Below are 19,210 nucleotides of genomic sequence, written 5' to 3' on the forward strand. Positions count from 1 at the left end.
ACAGCTCTGGTGAAGTGGGCTCGGATGGAGGTAGGTGGAATGAGCTGATTGTGACGGTAGCATAAGGATATGCATCAGAAATCTAGTCTTTGGGAGGATATCTATTGTCCTTTTTTGTATTCTGCAATGGATATGAAAAAACTGGGTGAAGCCCCTAAAGGGCCTCATTCTGTGAACGTAAAATGAAAGATCCCTGCGGACATCTAGCATATGCATCCTTGCTTCAAAAATATTAGTATGAGGTTTAGGGAAAAATATAGGTAAATGAATAGTCTGGTTATTGTGGAAGGAAGAGCATACCTTGGGGAGGAATTTGGAGTGGGTATGTAGCATGACTTTGTCTTTAAAAAGGATCTGCCATCAGGGCTGCCATTTCTCTCACCTGATTGGCAGATTTAATTGCAATCAGAAATGCAGCCTTCATAAAAAGCTAAAGAAGGGTACAGGTGGCCAGAGGCTCAAATGGATGATTGGTTAGTGCATTGAGGCTGAGATGAAGGTCCCACGGCTCCATTGCTGGAATTACAACAGGGTATAATGAATGTAGGCCCTTCACAAAGCATTTTGTCACTGGATGGGCAAAAATTGTACAATCCTCTGTTTTTTAATGGAATGTGGTTATAGTAGCTAGGTGCACCCTAATGGAGCTGATGGAAAGGTTGAACTGCTTTAGGTACAAGAGGTAGGCAAGGATGATACATAATGGGGCAGTCTCAGGAGAGATGTTACGTGGAATGACCCAATGTGCAAAATGTGTCCACTCGTTGGAATATGTTTTCCTAGTCAAGGCAGTGCAACTGTGTAGAAGTACGTTGCGTATTTGTTCAGAGCACTGTAACTCTATGCCTGAGAACCATCCTTGTACCAAGCCTTCAGGCAGAGTCTGAGGAAACAATACTGTTGGGTCTGTACGCCTGGCTGAAATAACAGCCCAGAGTTGCGTGGCAGAGAGATCGGCAGAAACAGTATCATTCTGCTAAGAAAAGGGAACCAAGGTTGTTTGGGCCAGCATGGAGCTATTAGAATGACTCTGGCCTTGTCCCTTCTAATCCTAAGTATCATGCAAAAAAGGAGTGAAATGAGAGGGAAGGCGTAGAAGATGCAATGGTTCCATTTTATGGTGAGAGCCTCTACAAGGGAGCCTTTGTCTATGTCCACTGTGGGTATATCTAGACTGCATCCCTCTGTCGGCAGAGGGATGCAGATTAGGCAGGTCAACATTGCAAATGAGGCAGGGATTTAAATATCCCATGCCTAATTTGCATAAAAATGGCCACCACATTTTGTCGAGTCAGCATTTTGTCAGCAAAAAGCGACAGTCTATAGGGGGATATGCCGAGAAAGAAAGCCTTTTTTGACAGAACCTGTAAACCGCCTTGCAAGTGGCATAAGGGATCTTTCGAAAAAGGCTTTCTTTCTCGACAGATCCCCTTCTAGACTGCCGCTTTTTGCTGACAAAGTGCTGAGTCGCCAAAACGCGGCAGCCATTTTTATGCAAATTAGGCACGGGATATTTAAATCCCTACCTCATTTGCAATGTTGACCTGCCTAATCTGCATCCCTATGGCTATGTCTACACTCGTGGCTTCTTGCGCAAGAACATCTTGTGCAAGAAGTCTTACACAAGAAAATGTCCACACTGCCACGTGCAAGCTGTGCTTTTGCACAAGAGCACCCATGGCTGCGTGGATGCTCTCTTGCACAAGCAAGCTCTGGTGGCCATTTTAGCCATAGGGCTTTCTTGCGGAAGAAATCCTTGCCGAGTGTCCACATTGCCCACTTGTGCAAGAGCTCTTGCGCAAGAGGGCTTACACCTGTTAAAAAAGAGCATAGCTCTTGCGCAAGAAGACCTCTCTTACCACGCCGTAATGTAAATTTCCTTGCACAAGAGCGGGCGGGCAGTGTGGATGCTCTGCAGATTCTTGCACAAGAACAGCCGTTCTTGCGCAAGAAGCTGCGAGTGTAGACATAGCCTATGTGTCTTTATCAACCCTGTCTGTCTAACCTGCTTTAAGCCCATTGCTTCTTATCCTATTACCAGAGGCCAAGGAGAAAAATTTCCCCCCCCTCCTCTCTGTGACACCCTTTTAGATACAGGCAGTCCCCGGGTTACGTACAAGATAGGGACTGTAGGTTTGTTCTTAATTTGAATTTGTATGTAAGTCGTAACTGGTACATATTGTAGGGGAAACTCTAGCCAAACATTTCTCCAGAGCTCAGTTTTATTCTCCCACACCTCACTTCCCTCAGTCCTTTATTCTCAAGCTGAGGTGTCTGCTGAGAAAAGCTGCTCCGTGTCTCCCTGGTCTGCTGGGCGGGGCTCTAGCTTTGCATTGCCCTGGTCTGCTGGGGAGAAGCAGCTGGTGCGGGGTTGCCTCACCCCGTTTGTAAGTAGGGATCCAATGTAAGTCAGATCCATGTAACCCGGGGACTGCCTGTACTTGAAAACCGCTATCATGTTCCCTCTGTCATCTCTTTTCCAAACTAAACAAGCCCAATTCTTTCAGCCTTGCCTCATAGCTCATATCTTCTAGATCTTTAATAATTTGTGTTGCTCTCTTCTACTTTTCCACATATTTCTTGAAATATGGTGCCCAGAACTGGACACAATAATCCAATTGAGGCCTAATCAGTGCAGAGAAGAACAGAAGAATGACTTCTTGTGTCTTGCTCACAACACTCCTGTTAATGCATCCCAGAATCATGTTTGCTTTTTCTGCAACTGTGTCATACTGTTGACTCATATGTAGCTTGTGGTCCACTATGACCCCCTAGTGATATTATATGATTCATCCAGTTTTTATTGATTTATGGATTGATTATAATGAATTAGTGAGGTAAGAATGAATGAGAATAAGTGTGGATATGGTATGATTGTGGAAGCAGAAAAAAGAGACCGAAGACAAAGAGGCAAAACATCAGAAGACCCGATTGCTCAAATTGACAAACAACATGAGGAACATGTGATTAAGAACACAAGAAAAGCACAACTAAGGAGAGTGACTGTTTGTGTGATACCCAGGGGAAAGGCGTATACAGTCGTTTGAGTGAATCATCGACACAGTTACTAATTAGAAGTGTATAAGGGTCCCTCTCTACGGGGCACCAGTGGAGATGAATCAACAGATGCCAAGGCAGTGCATACACCATCAGCTATCCAGCCTCTTCCAGCTACTATCAGGGTTGGCTACCTGATAAGTACGTGTGAGTATGCTTGAAAAGGGTAATAGAATATATTGCAATTACATATAAGCGATCTTAACATCTTTGTCTGTTGATATATACATATAGGCTGTGTCTACACTGGCAAGTTATTCCAGAAAATCAGCCGCTTTTCCGGAAAAACTTGCCAGCCATCTACACTGGCCACTTGAATTTCCGGAAAAGCACTGACGATCTAATGTAAAATCATCAGTGCTTTACCGGAAAAACTATGCTGCTCCCGTTCGGGCAAAAGTCTTTTTCCAGAAAACTGTTCCAGAAAAGGGCCAGTGTAGACAGCAGTGTTTTCCGCAAAAAAGCCCCGATCGCGAAAATGACGATCGGAGCTTTTTTCCGGAAAAGCGCGTCTAGATTGGCCATGGACGCTTTTCCAGAAAAGCGTCCTGCCCATCTAGACACGCTTTTCCGAAAATGCTTTTAACAGAAAACTTTTCCGTTAAAAGCATTTCCGGAAAATCATGCCAGTGTAGACGTAGCCATATAGAATAAAACTAATATAAGGATACTACTCTTGTTGTGCCCTCAATCCTTTGGCTCTCCTCTAGAAGATCCCCCAAGTAGTATAATCACCCACGCCCAAAGGGACAGACTTGTAACACTATCCCCTTCTGCAGTACTCCTTCCTAGACAGTCACTTCCCCTTCTGTATGTGTGAAATGGATTGTTCCTTTCTAAGTGGAGTACTTTGCATTTGTCCTTATTAAACTTCATCCTATTTACCTCAAACCATTTCTCCAGATCATTTTGAATTATGACCCCTATCCTCCAAAGCAGTTGCAACCCCTCCCAGTTTGGTATCATCTGCAAATATAATAAGAGTACCCTCTATGCCATCATCTAAATTGTTGATGAAGTTATTGAACAGAACCAGTCCCAAAACAGACCCCTCCAGAACAGCAATTGACGTAGCTGAAGTTGTGTAGCTTAATTCAGATTTATCCATGATATGTAGACGTACCCATAGAGTTTTGTTCACAGTGAAATATACAAAAACCAGCAAGGCACACAGTATGGCATAGATGTACCACCCCATTCCAGTTTCCCTTTATAATATCTATTGTTGCCATAAATATAGAAAAAAAACAAACTTCAGGTGAGATCTCCAAAGTAGTCTGATTGTTACCCTGACTGTATTTGAGTATTCTTTTTTGGTGAGCTATATTTTATTTGCCTTTTTTATTCTTTACCTTATAAGGTCAAGCATGAAGTTCACCTATCATTTTGGCTGAGAAAGGCAACAAAACTCCCTCAGGAGACCAATAACAGTAAGCTTGGAACATCTGAGAAGTGTCACTCAAGTCACGTAGGATGCTCCCTCCCACATAAAGAAGAAAGGTCCAGATCCTCAATGATATTTAAGCCATTTCAATGGGAGACAGGCATCCACAATACCTTTGAGGATCTGGGCCTAATCACCAAGCTCACATCCCAATTTGCATTTCTTGCAGAACAGTGTAGCGAGTTATCATAAATCCACTGCGATGGTCAAAATTGTAGTTAGACCTTCAACTATTATTTGAAAGCCTATAAATAACTATATTTGATTTAAAATGAAAAATGCATTATAATAAAGAAGAAAAATTAATAGTATTAATAAGCTTCTGAAGTTATGAAACAGTCGTAATTCTTTAGGAGTAAGTTTGTATCCACCAGTAAATATTCCATATATGAACACTGTGACTCCAACAGTTTAAGGAGCAGCCAATCAGCAATTCATAAATCACCCTTTAATAAATGTTATTTATTTTTATAAAGAAACAAATCTGTTTTGCACTAGGAACTCAACTGGCAGATGGTCTTTGTAGAAACAAACAGGGACAGACATCATTTGTGTGAATAAGAGAAATTTATCCTATTATCCAAAATTTAGCAATCTCTTAAGATAAAAATTTATGAACCGAAATACCATCTTTCACTAAAATAGAATTAACTGAGAAGAAACATTTGTTTGGGTGGAGAGCCAAATGTTGTGGTTTTGTCTGTCTCTCTTCCTTGTACTATAGCGGATGTGTCATGAAAACCCTGGATGCTTGATAACACTTTGCATAATAGCTGACGTGAAGATGTCTGCCAAGACTCCAGGATCATTGCCTAGAGCAATTCATTACCAAATAATACTAATAAGCCATCAAATGTCATTTTTCACTATTGCTGACATATGGCATGCAGTTTGCTTTCAACTCAGTGAAAACACATTGTTTATCCACTAAAATATTTTCTAGTCAATCTATTCTGTTATACCACACTCTTCACCTTAGTAATTTGAGTGCTTCTTGGTAGTTTAAACACTAAAAATGCATGAATTTTCAATTAAGATTCCCACACCTAGGGCAACACCAAGAATACCAGGAACACACTATAAAGCTCTGCAATTTCATACCTTTATTCCTATACTGTGGTAGGGTTTGCATTATCCCTTCTCTAGAAGGACAAGAGCCAGGCTTCCCAGAAAAGTTGCCAGTTCTTCTCTAAAGACATTAGCAAATATTATATACTACAGAGGAGCTTGGAAACTTCTTCTAGATGTGTAACATTCATAAATGCCTAATGCAAACTAATCTCTGCTATCCACAACTCACAAAAAGGAGATAACCTTTTAGGTGCAATTGTGTCCCCTACTGAAGTTAATAGCAGTCTTATTTATTTCAATAGGACCATAATTTCACCATTACTTATGTGATGCTTTATACGTTCACACTGTTGTACAAACATTAATTAAAAATTAATGTCAATTTAATAAAGTCAATAAAATGTGTCCTGTGTCCTTTTCTCATGGAGTTTGTGGCAGAACAAGCAGTTTCTTGAGTTGAAAGAAGCATTGTTTTCCACAACCCTTTAACTCAAAAATACAGGTTGAATCTCTCTAGTCTGGCACTCTCTGGTGGTCCACTATGGCTATGTCTACACTGCAGGCTTCTTGCACAAGAGTTCTTGTGATTTTGTGCAAGAGCGTCCATGGCAGCGTGGACGCGCTCTTTGCAAGAAAGCTCTGATGGCCATTTTAGCCATAGGGGTTTCTTGCACAAGAAGTTTATTTACAGCTACCAGTCCTAGCTTTGTGTTCTGTGCTGTTATTTTGCTCTAATTTACCCTAAATGTCCTCTAAGAGCCCAGTAAACAGTGGAAGTATCGGTAGTGCTTCTAGAGACAATATTGACCTCCTATGGGTTCAGCAAATTATCTGGTTCAGCACGAGTCAGGTTCTGAAGATGCTGCACTAGGAGAAGTTAACCTGTAGTTTGTTCACCTATCCCTAAACTTCATCCTTTGGGCCCCATTTGGAGGGGACAAAGGGGATAAGAGCATAGCAGAAAAAGTTTTGAATTAAGAGAGTATGAAAAACAGGAGTTACAATAAGAACGTGCCTTTAAACATGATATATGAAGATACTACCATGACTCAATATTCATGAAAACACAAACACTAATATTGTAACTGCAATCCAGCATGCTTTTTAAAATATAATCCATCCGAATGGCATTTTAGTGATAAGATACACTGTATCTATAGTTTGTATATAATTCAAAATAGAAAAAAAGTCTAAAAATATATATATATATAAATAAGGTGGAGAAAATTATTTGATACAAATATAATGATTCAGCCTAATGCTAGAAGTTTTTGGTGCTATATAAGAGACCTAGATTTATTTTTTCTGTTCCAGTCTCTCTCTTTTTTTGCATTGTTACCACATAGTACCTGCCAGGTGTTAACCTGATGTTGTTACATTTTGTTTCAAAATAGTATTTTATAAGCCTGCTTGTTTAGTTAGAAAAGGTGTGTATTATATTACAGTTACAAACAACACTGGACTTGTGAAACTAATTTGTACATGCAAAGAAACAGGATGTAAAAAAAAGATTAAGGAATGTTCTTTTTGAATATGGGGTTTACAATTTATACTCAGCATGAGAAAAAGATACACAACCTTGTGACGATGAAATAATAAATTCTAACTAATCAATAGGTAACACTGCTTTCCCTGCATCCAAAGCAGTAACAAACCAGCAAGAAATAATAATTATGAGGCCACCCCACCTCAAGTAAATACTTAAGTTACACAGTGATCTGTCTACAGATCTCAAACCATTTTTAAAAAGTAGGTAAGTATTACTATCTCCATGGAGTAAAACTGGTGAAGTGACTTGCCTATGGTCACTCAGCAGGTTAGTGCCAAAGCAGGGAATCCCATGTTATGTTTGTGATCACCATGTTGCCAGCTCTTGTGTCTGCATCACAAGTTTCACAATATTTGATTATTCAAACCCTCAGCTCCTCAACTAATGACTGAAGAGCTCAGCTCCACTGTGGGGAAAGACAAGTTCCTAGCTTTTGTGGTTATGGAAACAAGCTCAAAAATCCTAAAACCTAAACATTTCCAACACCATTTGACAACCCCCTCCAAGATGTTATTTTTAAAAGCTCATGATTTTAAAACCAATTTTGTGTATCTGAACATTTGGTGTTGATCATACTGCATACCGACCTCATTCAATGCCCAAAATACTACATGGGCTAGCAGATCAGCTCCCTCACATTTCGGGATGAATGGCTCTCTTAATACCAATTGGGGTATCAAATCTAGCCCTGGATCCGGGTGCTAAGAACCAGCTCTGGCTATTATTTAATGGCCCACCAAACATGTTGTCATTTAAAGGGCTCCTAAACATCACAATGGCGCAAGCCCCCTCCTCTCCCAACTGGTAGGCCAAACTGCTCCTGCATTCAGGAAAGCCGGCTTGTAAGTATGCGCTGACCCACTGCCATCCCGCAGCCAAGGCCGGGGAGCCCTTTGATCATCAGCGGGTCGGTTGGTTTCGGAAGACTAGAGCCACCAGGCCCGGCCAGGGTGAGGCAGCGCGCTGTGTGCGGGCGGCAGGGGCTGTTGCAGGCAAGCTGCAGTGACTCCTCCTAGAGGCGGTATGTGGAGAAGAAGGAGCCCCCCCTCCAGAGCTGCCGCCGCCATTGAAACATACAATACAAGAGAAAGCTAGCGGCAGGCGAGAGCTGCCCAGGGGACTCTGCGGCAGCAGGAGCCTCCCGAGGCGGGGAAGGCGGCGGCGACCTGCGGGCAGGTGAGGAGAGCGGCCGGGCGGCCTCGGAGCATTGCGAGGGCGGGGGAGATGCGCACGGGAGCCAGGCGAACGAGCCGGCGCTGTGCGCGGAGGCAAGGCAGGGGCACCAGCCCTCTAGCCAGGGAAGGAAGGGCTCCTCCGAGGAATGGGGGCCGGCACGAGGCGGGCGCTGGCCGGAGGGAAAGGCCTGGCAGGGGGCACGGAAGGCTGAGGCGGGCCCCGGCTGTGGGAGGCCTGGGATGAGTGTGGTGGCCGGACCCAAGGGACGCGGAGCCGATGCCCTGCAGGCTGCGCTGTGCGGTGCCCCGAGCGATTCCCAGCGGCGCGGTCCAGAGGGGGAGTGATCTCCCTGTGCGACTCCCCGGGGGAGTGGGGCGAAGCGAGGGCACTCCCCCTACGCTTCCCTTTCCGGGACGCCCTTTCGGTCGGAGCCCGGTTAATGGCAGCCTCCATGGAGCTAAGCCCACAGTCCCTGCTGGAGCCGCGCTGTGAGGGGCGGAGCTGGCAGCCGAGTGGCGCCGGAGACTCCAGCTTTGGAGGTTTGCGCGGGAAGATTCCTTCCTTCCAGCTGGTGGGCGCGCGCCTTTTACAGCCCCTTGTCCTCGGGCGCGCGCGCAAGCGAGCCGCTCCTACAGCCCCAAGCCGTGCGGAGCGCGCCAGATACCTAGGGGCCCCTCACGTCCTAGTCGGCGCGCGCCTTTCCCCACCCACGTCAGAAGTCTCCTTCGCATGTCCGCGGCTCTGCCCCTCCGACCAATCACTTCACGCCTCAATCCCTAGTTCTCCTGCGGTGCGTGTTCACCGGCGCTTTAATCTTCGGGCTTGGCCAATGAGCGCGCGCACCGAGTGTGTTGGGTGGGGAGGCGAGGGGGGCGGATCTCTTGTCTGGCGCGTAAAGCAGACAGCGAGCCGCGCGCGAGGCGAAGGGCCTTGGCAGTTTGCGTTTGAAAAAAAAGGCGGGTGGATTTGACAAAGGGCTGCTGTTGGGCTGGAAGCTCGGCCCCTTAAAGAGACACGCGGCGCTTATTGCGGAGGCTGCCGCGGGGGAAACGATTTCAGCCCCGGCACTTGTGTGGGGAGGCAGCAGAGCCGGCTGCTCTCGTTCCCGGAGCCGGAGCGCCGCCTTCCGCCCCGGTTCCTGAATCGTTGGGTCCCCGCCTGCGCTGAGCGCGGACCCTGCCCTGCGGGGGCTGAGCGTAGGGGGCAGCTAAACGGAACATGTGCAGAGACTGGCACGTTCGGCGCCCGCCCGCTCTTTCCACCAAGCCTGCGTGTGCTGCACGTGACCCGTAGTGCAGACTCAGTTTCCCTTTGTGGAAAGGCTGAGGTGCCTGGCGGCGGCTCTCTTGTGTTTGCACTAGCGTGTGTCACGTGCCATCGGGCATGCTTGTGCTGCAAACTGCTGCCAGCCTCCTAAAACTGCACCTGTGGAAAGGGCGGCCACATTGCTGGCTGGCGATCATCTATCTGGGATCAACCACATTCCTCAGTCCTATTTCTCTTGTACAACACGTTTGCCTGCCACCAACTTGAGACCTCTCCAACGTTCAGTGACCTCAGCTGTGCTAAAGCTCCTACTCTGTATTTTCTAATGACTACTGGCATGTTTGGCCAGTGGCCTGCTTATAGGGCTACTGTCAACATGAAATCCAGAGACAAGGTGGATGAGATTTTATCTTCTATTGGACCCAACTTCTGCTCAAAAAAAATCTCCCGCTTGACTGACATAAGTTTCACCAACAAAAGGTTGGTGTGGAAAGTGCTGTATGAGCAGGAGAGGTGTGGAGGTAGCTAAGACTGCTTAGTGGGGCTGGTTTAATTATGCTGACAGAAGAGGTCTCAAAGGCTACACTACAAGGTTTTTGTGCAAAAATGGCTGGTTTTGCGCAAAAACCCACGGAGCATCCACACCTCAACTGCATTTTTGCACGAGAAAATCTACAGTCAATCGACAGAGCAAAGAGCTTTTTGTGGTGTAGATATACCTCTCTACGATGCATAATTCCTTTTTGTGCTATAGCTCTTGCGCAAAAAGGCACGTGTGGACAGTCCGCAGGGGTTTCTTGCGCAAAAAGAGCCTATCCAAAAAAGCACAGGCCATTCTATGAATGGCCATCAAAGCTTTCTTGCACAAGAGCATCCATGTAGTGTAGACGCTCTCTTGTGCAAAAGCACATTGCTCGCACAAAAGTGGACATGCTTTTGTGCAAGAAGTTTTTGCACAAGAACTCTTATGCAAAAACCCTGCAGTGTAGATGTAGCCAAAGAACAGCTGGAGAGACCTTACAGCGGCATACCTCTACCAGTACTACACCCTTGGAAGTTTGCAAGGTTCCTCGTATAGACACAGCCAGAAACAAATTTTTGAATTTACAGAGAGCTCTTCAGATCTGTGAAATATACAGCATATATTTCAAGGGACCATTCAAGGTGAACTGACCAGTTCAAGGTGATGTCCCTTGAAATATGTAGTAACTACTTACCCTAAACAATCTGTTCAGGTCTCTTATTTAACACTGAATATATTTCTCAGACCTGGAAAAGAGCTCTGACTAAGCTCAGCAGCATCAGTTTTAGCAACAGAAATTGATCCAATAAAAGCTATTACCTCACCCACCTTCCCTCTCTAATATCCAGGGACCAACACAGCTAAAACATAGCATGCGACTTGAAATCCACTTTGTTTTTGAAATTGAGTTAGAAATAATTGCAGTTACTGTTCCTGCCTGTGTGTACCACTGTTGATTTGTTGTGGATTTATAAGCTTGAGCGTTTACAAGTTTCTGTCACTGTTACTGCTGTGTGAAAAGCACCACACATACACAATAAAGGAAAATAACTGAGTAGGATAAAAACAAACAATATATTGCCAAGCACACAAATTAACCAAAATGGAAACAATATTTTGAATCACTTTTAGATAATGGTAATCTTGATTTAAGTTGTCCTAGCTTTCCAAGTCAATGTCTACATGGAATAACGTTTTTCCATACTGATACCTATAAAAAGCAACATATCTTCCCTTTCTGTTACATTTTTGCAGGTTTTTTTGTCTGTTGTAGAATCCACTATAAAATCTCCCTCCTATTCAAGGTACACTCTGAACTTTTCCCCTTTTTCACTCTACTCCTTCCTATCCTCCAGTCAAATTTCTATGCTATTCCAGATCTCTTTTTGTTCTACTTCATCATTTTTAGAGTTGGCAGTACAGTGTACAAAGGAACCTAGGTACAGTATTGCAATGCACACTGTTGTGTTCATTGTCGCCATGCTTGACTTTTAGGCACATAGGTTTCTTATACAGTGAATGGAGAGAAAGGCGACGAAGAATAATACACAAAAGCTATCAGAGTAACTAAGCTAGCTAATGTGAGATGTTGAGGAGAAGGATGTGTCCTAAGCACCTCACATATCATGGAGATGAGCACCTGATTCTGTGCTTCAGGGAGGCACCTAAGTCATTTGCTGTGAGAATGAGTAAGACTAAGGCAGGGCTACTCAACATGTGACCCATGAGCCACATGGGTCTTGTAGCCCGTTTGTTTGCGGCCCGCGGTGTGGTTTGGGTTTACGCGGGGCTCAGCACACAGCCTGCGGGTGGGATCCTTTGAACATGGTCTCCACTGGAAACATACTCCACAACAGCGAGGCATCTCCCAGGTGGGATGAGCACTGAAAGACACAAGTGGACAGGCTGGCTTGAACTGATGGGTACAGGGTGTCGGCATTTCTAGCCCCCAGGGAGGAGGTGCTGGGAGTGCCAGGGCATTGTGGGAAATGCTTTGTATTCATGCCTTTCAGTGTGAAAAGCTATTTGCATATATATTGTTGTGTGTGTGCAACCACACTTAAGTTGCAGCCCTCGGCATGTGCTGTGAGTATCATTGTGGCCCCTGGGGCTTCCCAAGTTGAGTAGTCCTGCTGTAAGGCATCTTCCTCATGCCATAGAAAATGGCCAGAGGAGATGATGGTCACTGTTGCCACCATTAGGAATGTAAAATCTCATTTAATCAATTAACCGGATAAAGTGGCCTTTCACCTGTAGCGGATGAGGCTGCCTTCCTGCTGTGTGGAGGGGCCACTCAAGTGAGTGCTGTAACCACTGAAATAAAAGTACTAAGGGGCTGCGCCCTCTGATCACTACATTTGTCTACCCCCTCTCTCTGGCTGCTTTCATTTCACTGAGAGAGCCTGTTGATGCTGATGACGTGATGACATTATTCTGTTGCCTGGCAGGAACATTCTGTCATCCAGTAGGAAAAACTTTATATATAGAGAGAGAGGTAATGGGGGTGGCAGTAGCCACTACCAGCACATTTTAAATGGGACCAAATCTTCTGAGCATACCTACTGAACTGGGCCCTCCATGTAAGTTAGGTGGATGAACCCATCTTCCTAAATTCAGGGATTGGTCTGGGGATTAGGTGGAAAATAAATGTCCAGAGGACCAGAGTGAGGTAGTCTGCATGCTCAGAGGCAGAAACTTAGGTGTCAAAGGAATTTTTATCCTGAAAAATACACATAGGCTACGTCTAGACTGGCATGATTTTCCGGAAATGCTTTTAACGGAAAAGTTTTCCGTTAAAAGCACTTTCGGAAAAGCACATCTAGATTGGCACGGACGCTTTTCCGGAAAAGAGTCCGTGGCTAATCTAGACACGCTTTTGCGCAAAAAAGCCACGATTGCCATTTTCGCGATCGGGGCTTTTTTGCGCAAAACAAATCTCAGCTGTCTACACTGGCCCTTTTGCGCAAAAGTTTTGCGCAAAAGGGACTTTTTCCCGAACAGGAGCAGCATAGTATTTCCGCAAAAAGCACTGATTTCTTACAGTAGGAAGTCAGTGCTTTTGCGGAAATTCAAGCGGCCAGTGTAGACAGCTGGCAAGTTTTTCCAGAAAAGCGGCTGATTTTCCGGAAAAACTGGCCAGTCTAGACACAGCCATACTGTGCTAGTTTAGGAACCTACAGGTTTTAGTACTTATTTTGTAGATTGCAGTGGAGACTACGGTTATGTCTACATTACACACCTTCCAGCAATACCACTGCCAGGTCTTCTTTGTAGTCAATTTATGCCAACAGGAGAGACTTTTCCTATTGGCATAATTAAACCACTCACAATGAGTGGTGATAGCTATGTGAGCAGGAAAGCGTTTCCTGGCAATGTAGAACTGCCACACTGGCACTTTTGTTGATGAAACTTATGTCAGTTGGAGGATGTTTTTAACATCCTGACCAACAGAAGTTTTTACTGACAAAAGTAATAGTGTAGACATAGCCCCTAAGTCGGGGTGGGCAATAATTTTTGATTGGAGACCACTTCACAAATTCTAAAGTGACTCTGGGCCACCCTGCAAGGGGCAGGTCAAGGACACTTTCCATGGTCCCCTGCCCACAGACCCTGATTGGCCTGCGGGTGGGGAGCATGTGAAGTCTTTGCCCTCCCCCTGGCGCCTAGAGGGAACTGCTAGTTGTTTTAAACAGCAGGTGGTTCCCACACAGTGGCAGAACAACCGCTGGCTGGATCAACCTGCTTGACAGGCTGGATCTGGCCTGCAGAGGCTTGCTTGCCCACCCTTGCCCTAAGTCATAGATGTAGGAACCTAAGTTCCTTTCCTGACTGGTGCCTACATCTTCTTTTGATGCTGTAATCACTGTATGAAACAATATTTCTACACTCAGTTTGACTTATTTTGTTTTCATATCCATCTCTAAATATATGTAATACGACAATACATTCTTAGAGGGAACTTTTGGTTATGATGTTGGTGCTGTAGTGCATCAATAGCGTATGTAGAGAGAGGAATGCAATAGAAAAATGTATCTTTGGAATAAAGTGGGTAAAAGTCCTATAAACTCAGTTAATGCTGGCAAAACAGCTTGAGTAACAGCAACTCAGAAAGGCTTCCTTAAATTAACATACTCTGATTGGGACAGGATGATATAAAGGGAAGATCTACTTTCGTAACTGAAGCTTTGCTGCCACACATATAAATGCACACAAATGCTAATATGATTGATTTGTTTTAGTGATCATGCTGTTAAGGGATAACATTACAGCTGGTCCCCGAGTTGCGAATGGTCGAGTTATGCCACGGTACTGTGGCAGTGTATGAATGCTTTCTGAATACAGGTATATTGTTTATCACAGTAGTGTATCCATCATCATGATATCCCTAATGCAATGCATCCTTTGCTGTCAGTGTTAAATTCACTCTGTAGTCTCACTAGTGACATTTTAGTGCAAATATTTATCAGATAATTAGATTTGAAATCAAATAGTAATTTTATTAGATCCCATACTATACCACTTTATTAAAAATTGGAAATTATTTAGGAACTCATAATGAGGTCATGTGTACCTTTAATTATTAATGTGTCTGTCTACCAGCCTATTAGATTATTCTCCCTTAGGCTATGTCTAGACTGCAGGCTTCTTTCAAAAGAAGCTTTTCTGGAAGGGATCTTCCGGAAAAACTTCTTTAGAAAGAGAGCATCTACACAGCAAAAGCACAACAAAAAAGCAATGTGCTTTTTTGAAAGATAACGTCTACATTCGTTGGATGCTACTTCACAGTTAAGTTCTGATTGCTGTGGATGGAGTGTCTACCGGGGCACTTGTGCTTTTTCCTAGAGGCCTCTTCTTTCGGAAAAAAACCCTCTTCCCCATCCACACATGCCTTTTTCCGAAAAAGCTCTTTCGGAAAAAGGCTTCTTCCTCGTAGAAAGAAGTTTACCACTGTCGGAAAACCCCGTGTTCTTTTGACTTTCTGAACGCAAATTCAGTGTGGACATAAGTGTAGTTTTTCCAGAAAAATGTCTGTTTTTCTGGGAAAACTCTGAAGTGTAGACTTACCCGTTGCTTTAGTTATTTCAGATGGTGTTAGACTGCCTCCTTTGGTGGCTTGACCAAGACCAAGTTTGCTCTGGCGTACTCTTCATGGCCCCACAGCCCTCACTAAACCTTGCGATGGACGCATCAGACTTCAGATGGGGAGCTCATCTAGGAGACCTCAAAACTCAAGGTCTGTGGTCTCCAGACGACATGACTGCACATGAATATCAGGGAGCTCAGAGTGGTCTGGATGGCATGCCACAGATTCAGATTTCACCTGTCAGGTCATTGTGTCCTGGTTCAAACAGACAATACAACAACAATGTTTTATATCAACAAACCGAGTCATGCACGTTCCTCTACCCTCTGTCACGAAGCTGTTAGTTTGGGAACTTCTGTGTAGACCAGTCAATACACTTACAGGCTGAGTATCTTCCAGGGGTGCAAAACAGCTTGGTAGACAGCCTCCGTTGCTCCTTTCAATCCTATGAGTGATCCCTTCATCTGGACATTCCCCAGTCAATCTTCCAGAGGAGGGGTACCCCCAGATAGAGCTCTTTGCGACACAACACAATCAGAAGTGTTGCGTCTTCTGTTCGTTCTAGAGCCACAGTCCAATCTCTTGTAGGAACACATTCCTCCTCCTCCGTTGGGGGAGTCAGCTATTATATGCTTTCCCTCCCATTCCTCTGGTTCACAAGGTACTCCTAAAAATCATACAGGCCTGGGCCAAAGTCATCCTCATAGCCCTGGCCTGGGTCCATCAGCATTGGTACCGCACCCTGTTGCATATGTCAGTGGAGCCTCCAATTCTACTGATTTCAGGGCAGGGGACTGAACTTAATGACCTCTCAAGGTCCCTTCCAGTTCTAGTATTCTGTGATTCTACCCTCTTATTCCAGACCTTCTGTCTCTGGACTAAGGCCATCTCCTACACCCAAATCTTGAGTTTCTCCACTTCACAGCCTGGAACCTGTATGGCTGAATCCTATGGAGCTCTTTTGCTCAGAGCAAATGAGACAAGTCCTTTTGAGTAGTAGGAAGCTCTCTACAAGAGCCACCTATATTGATAAGTGGAAAAGATTCTCCATTTGGTCTGTTCAACATGATTTGTTCACCATCCATGCATCAGGAACACCAAGCAATAATTTATTTTATGAGGAACACCAAGGATTTTTTGTTGAGCAAAAGAAAAATGTCGGGGGGAAAACAGGTCGGGGGGAAATTATTGAGCAAAAAAAAGGTCGCCATTCTGAATTCTGTTGTTTTCCGCGGCACACCTCCAACTTTCTCGTGGCACATCGGTGTGCCACTGTACACAGTTTAAAGAAACACCGTGTCAGGGATTGCAAAAGCTGTTGAGGCAACACATTTAGCTCCTGCAATAAGTGAACAACAAATGTCACATCTTTGGATGTATGAAGGGCTTTGGCTTTCTAAAGAACTAAGCAGTTCAGGATATATACCCAGCTTTTTGTAATGGTAGTGGACAGAGTGAAGGGCCAATGTGTTCTGGCCCAATATATTTCTTCATGGATTGTGTCATAGAATCATAGAACACTAGAAGTGAAAGGGACTGAGAGGTCATCAAGTCCAGTTCCCTGCTCTCACGGCAGGACCCAGTACCGTCTAGACCTGTGGTCACCAACCAGTAGATCGCGATCTACCGGTAGATCTCAGGGGTTCTAAGAGTAGCTCTTGAGCCCTCTCTGAACTGCGCACCTGCGCAGTACATTTACATTAGATTTCCTCATGTAATGTAGGCAGAGCTTCAAGGAAGGGGCAGGGCAGTAGATCTTCGCCTGTTCTGAGACTTAAAAAGTGATCTTGGGTGTAAAAAGGTTGGAGACCACTGGTAGACCATCCCTGATAGATATCTAACCTGCTCTTAAATATCTCCAGAGATGGAGATTCCACAACCTCCCTAGGCAACGTATTCCAGTGTTTAACTGCTCTGACGGTAAGGGAAAACCTGCATGTAATGCCTGCGGAGGAAGGCTGCCACCACCTCTGTGCACTTTGTGAAAACCTGGGGTGCTGAGAATAGGCCAAAAGGGAGAACTGTGAACTAATAGTGTTGGTTGCCTATCATGAATTTTAGTGGGGGGAACTGGATGTGAGACAGCTGATTCCCAGCTTGCACTCAGACCCCACTGCTGCTTCCCCTGCTCCCCTCCCTTCCACCCTGGATGGTGCTGGGGGTAACCAGCTTTTAAGCCAGCTCCCCCCCGCATCAGCTGCTGCCCCCTTCCCCTGCTCACTGCCTCTCTCTGATAGAGGCAGCAAGGAGTGAGGGGAATGACTAGTTGAGTGACTACTCATATGCTCATATACTACGCATCTGCTTATCGGGTAGTCGACTAGTTGCTTATATCCCTAGTCTGGAGGCAGTGATGGACTGGATAAGGTTGAATAAGCTGAAGCTGAATCCAGATGATACTGAGGTCATGTGGATCAGGATGCCATCTGTCCAGGAATGTGGTGTATTACCTGTTCTGGACAGGGTCATACTTCCCCTGAAAGAACAGGTAGACAGCTTGGGAGTTCTCCTGGAACCATTCCTGACATTTGAGAACCAGATTTCCTTGGAGGCCAGGAGTGCTTTTGTGCAGCTTCGGCTGATCCACCAGCTACGACCTTTCCTAAATAAGAATGACCTGGCTACAGTGATTCATGCTCTTGTCACATCCCGATTGGACTACTGCAATGTGCTGTACGTGGGACTGCCTTTGAAGAGTCTTTGGAAACTTCAACTGGTCCACAGTATGCGGATGCTCGAGTTTTAACACTCGTTATACAGAGCACATTATGCACTGGTTTCCCGTATCTTTCTGGGCACAATTCAAGGTCCTAGTTATGATCTATAAATCCTTAAGCAGCTTGGGACCGGGGTATTTGAAGGACCATCTCCTCCCATATGAACCTGCCCAGGAATTGAGGTCAGCTGGGGAGTCTCTGCTCCGTGTTCCTCCACTTATAAAGATAAGGTTAACATCTACACGGACAAGGGCCTTCTCAGTCTTTGCCCCCAGGCTATAGAATTCTCTCCTCTGAACATTCACCTGGTGCCAACGCTGACAATGTTTTGGTGCCAGGCTAAAGCCACCTTTTTTATCCATGCTTTTATTGGTGTTTGAGTTTGTGTGTGTGTATGTGTGTCCCTCCTCTCGAGGTGTCTTAGCAGGTTTTATGCCCTCCTTTTGGATCTTGCATTGTGTGAGAGAGAGAAGAGTTTTTAAAATTTTGTAAGCCACCTTGAATATTTTAAATAGAGAGGTGGCGTAAAAATATTTTTAAATAAATAAATTGAGGTAGATCATCTGGTGGCCAGTTAAGAGCAACCAGACTCCATGGCAATAAGAAGAGCAAGTTGAGGCACACTGCGGATCAGAAGGCTTTGAAAATCAGTTGTATGAATGACCAGAAAATGATGAGACAGTTAGGTATGTTGTTCATTACCAAGCTGTCCCCTGTTGTACATGTACTACCCTATAAACAACTCTTCCCTGCCCCCCCCCCCACCCGCCACAATTGGCACAGTTACTAAATATCCAATTATTTTGAAATCATGTACTTTTATTTAGGCTAAGAAACAGTGAATATAGGCACCACTAAATAGTAAAGGAAACTCAGGTGTAATAAGGGTGTGATACTACAGTGCGGGGGGAGCTCAAATGGCTTATTAGAATCAGGACTTTGTAGTCTGGCTGCCTTTCCTGCACCTTTGCTAGATGTCTCATTGGGTCTGTTTGCTCCCCATAAGCCTCAACATCTCATCCTGCATATTACACTCATGTTCCCTGTGGGGATGTGAACGACTAGTCAACTATCCAATAAGCAAATGCTTATTGGATAGTAAAACACACTAGTCGACTAGTTGCTTCTTGCCCCCTTGCTGCCTCTATCAGAAAGAGGCATAAAGGGTGGGGGGAAGAGGATGGGGTGCTTCAAAGCCCAGGGTGTGTCGCTTTGAAATGCCGCATGCAGCCTGGGGCCAGTTGATTCCGGGCTGCATGCAGTGTTTCAAAGCGGCAGGGTCACATGGAGCCTGAAGTCAGTTGGGACTTCCACTGACCCCAGG

The 19,210-nt window shown here is 45.0% G+C and overlaps 1 protein-coding gene across 2 annotated transcripts in view; it reads left to right on the forward strand.

Moving 5' to 3' along the window:
• Positions 1-8,138: 8,138 nt before the first annotated feature.
• The window catches only part of MACROH2A2 (macroH2A.2 histone), a 45,627-nt gene continuing 34,555 nt past the window's right edge, over positions 8,139-19,210 (forward strand). The window contains exon 1 of one of the 2 annotated variants that reach the window (XM_075934945.1): positions 8,139-8,297. The gene's annotated coding sequence lies outside the window, so the exon portion shown is untranslated. Of the gene's footprint in view, positions 8,298-8,686; positions 8,837-19,210 lie in introns of those variants that run through there. The other variant, XM_075934946.1, reaches the window with a different exon arrangement.

Source organism: Pelodiscus sinensis, chromosome 8, assembly GCF_049634645.1.
Source record: "Pelodiscus sinensis isolate JC-2024 chromosome 8, ASM4963464v1, whole genome shotgun sequence".
NCBI classification, from domain to species: Eukaryota; Metazoa; Chordata; order Testudines; family Trionychidae; genus Pelodiscus; species Pelodiscus sinensis.